At 67.2% G+C, this 2,500-nt stretch overlaps 1 non-coding gene across 1 annotated transcript; it reads right to left on the bottom strand.

Annotated features, from left to right (window-relative positions):
* Positions 1-1,423: 1,423 nt before the first annotated feature.
* On the bottom strand, positions 1,424-1,577 carry LOC140473188 (5.8S ribosomal RNA). The gene has a single exon (XR_011958157.1). It is a non-coding gene; the product is annotated as a 5.8S ribosomal RNA (ribosomal RNA).
* Positions 1,578-2,500: the final 923 nt, after the last annotated feature.

A 2,500-nucleotide genomic window follows, 5' to 3' on the forward strand; every position in this document is an offset into this window, starting at 1 on the left:
TCACCGCGGACGGGAGTTTGGCCGACGCCGCGACGGTCAGAGAGCCAGCCACCCGCACGTCGCTCACCACCCTTGGCCAGCGATGGTGTCGACGAGTGGCCGCCCCTGCCGCCTCCAGCGCCGCCGCGTCCACGCGCGGGGACGTGCTCGGCGCAATTCCACGGGACCGGAGACCCTCCCCCGTCCACGGCGGGAGGCGAAACTCGGAAGTGCCGGCTGCTTACTCGAGCGGAAGGGTCAGCCTGATTCCTGCCTTGCCGGAGGCCCGGTCGCGGGGGTGACGACCCGCCGCCCGGGACGTGCGAGGCACCAGCAGACAGAGACTGCCCGACGGTCAGAGAGAGGGAGAGAGGAGTGCCGAGGCTCAAGTGGCGAACGGTCGCGCAGGCACGCCACGCACATCGATCGCCAGCCGCGGAACGGCACGGCCTTCAGTGGGGCCGGCGGGCGACGCCGCTCCTGAACCCAGCGGCCCCGAGCCGGACGAGTTGAGGAAGGCACGCCGACGGTGACAGGGTACGGAAGACACAGCGGTGGCCTTCTGGCGACTTGGCCCCCGACAGCCCGACGTTCCGCCGTCCTCCCGATGGCCAGGAGGACCGTGCGGGGGTCGGCCGACGGCGTGGTAGGTGTGCCTGCACGGTGACGGAGCACACACCACGCCCGCCAACCCCTCCGTACCTCCCGAGACCGGTGGCAGGACGGAGCGGAAAACGTGCGGACTGAACGGGAGAGCCAAGAGCCAGCGATCCACGCGCGTGCGACCGTCCAAGTCACAGCGTTCGACGAAAACCTCCTCCCTCGGCCAGGCACTCGGCGCCAGCAGGGGAGACAGGATCAGACGCCCCGCCGGCCACTTAAGGCCGAGGACGAACCACGAGACGGGCGGCTGCAGCAGCGGGCGGCCTGCAGCTCCCAGCACTCTCAATCGATCAACCATCGAGTCGGGTCAGCGTGTCAAACCGGCGAGCTCCACGGTCAGGCCGGCGGCGCACCAGCACCGGACCTCCGCGGCTCCCTTCACTCTTTCCACTGCCAGCCAACCGAGAGACGGACCCAATGCGGACGTGCAGAGCTTAGGCAGACCCCCCACTGGAGGCTCAACACTTCGTGGCAGCTCCGTGTCCCAGAGACCAGGAGGGTTGGCACACACACACAGTGTGAACCACCGACAGCCATTCTGGGACCGGTGACAGCCGTGCTGGCCCCACTGCCACGACACAGACGGACGCCAGGCCGCGCTCCCCGGCGGGGGGATGGCGTCGAGCCTGACGAACGGAATGTGCAGGGTGGGGGGGAAAGGCCAAGCGCTCCGACGCCGGAGGGCTCCGGAGTCTGAACTTAGGGGGACAAAGAGGACGGGTCCTCTGCGACACCCCAGCCGCGCTCTCGCCAGCCAAGGCGAGTGCGATTGATTGCCAAACGACCCTCAGACAGGCGTGGCCCCGGGAAGAACCCGGGGCCGCAAAGTGCGTTCAAAGTGTCGATGATCAATGTGTCCTGCAATTCACATTAATTCTCGCAGCTAGCTGCGTTCGTCATCGACGCACGAGCCGAGTGATCCACCGTCAAGAGTTGTCTGAGTTTGTTTTAGGTCTCTCCCTCGCCAGAGGAAAGCGACCCGGACCGCACATACGCTCCCCACCTTGAGCTACAGCCACCTGCACGCCGGCGTGCGGGCGGAGCAGGGTGGCGTGAAGCGATGGGGAGCACCATCCTGGTGCGGCCCGCAGAAACATACGTCTATTGGGGGGAGGAGGACAGGGCGCCCAAGAGGCGATGCGTGCCCCAACGCACCGCAGCGACGGAGGCAGGATCACCGCCACCATGTCGCCCGCCTAGTATCACGAGGCGTGCAGCAGCTTTGCCCTAGGAAAAGCAGAGGCGGGAACGGGCACCGGCCATCGGTTCGGCAGCGTCACTGACGCGTGCACGTGGCGGCGTGTCGGCGAGCGGACTTCCTGCGAGGAGGCGGGGGCGGCACTCGCCCGAGCAGACGCCCGCCCGGCCCAGCCACCGCCGAGGTGGACTGGGAGTCGCGGCAACGGCTCGTCATACTCGTTCCCACACTCACAGCGCAGCTTGCCCGCAAGCCACCGACCACCGATCGACGCCAGGCGCCCCGACCGAGAGCGGGATCGCTCGTTCGCCCTGCTGGCAGTTCGCTGGGGATCACTACTGCACGGAGCTCGGAGACCGACGGGCGGCAACTCGAGAGTCTTTAAACCACCACCCCCATCCCGCAAGTGCAAAGAGGCTGTATACGCACAGACGGGTGAGGGGAATAGGTACCCCGTCGGGTTTGAAGGGAGCGTGACTAGATAGCAACGATGTAAACCCAGCCGATTTGGGAGCGAAAGACCGGCGCCTGCATCACCGGCTTCGTTTCCCGTGGCTGGAGAGTACACCGAAACCCTCCGTCTGTCGCGAGCTCCCGACGACGCGGTGCCGCCAAGCAGCAGGGCCGGACCTGGTGTGGCTCCCCTCGTCGATCACAGAC

Source organism: Chiloscyllium punctatum, unplaced genomic scaffold (assembly GCF_047496795.1).
Source record: "Chiloscyllium punctatum isolate Juve2018m unplaced genomic scaffold, sChiPun1.3 scaffold_540, whole genome shotgun sequence".
Classification (NCBI taxonomy): Eukaryota; Metazoa; Chordata; class Chondrichthyes; order Orectolobiformes; family Hemiscylliidae; genus Chiloscyllium; species Chiloscyllium punctatum.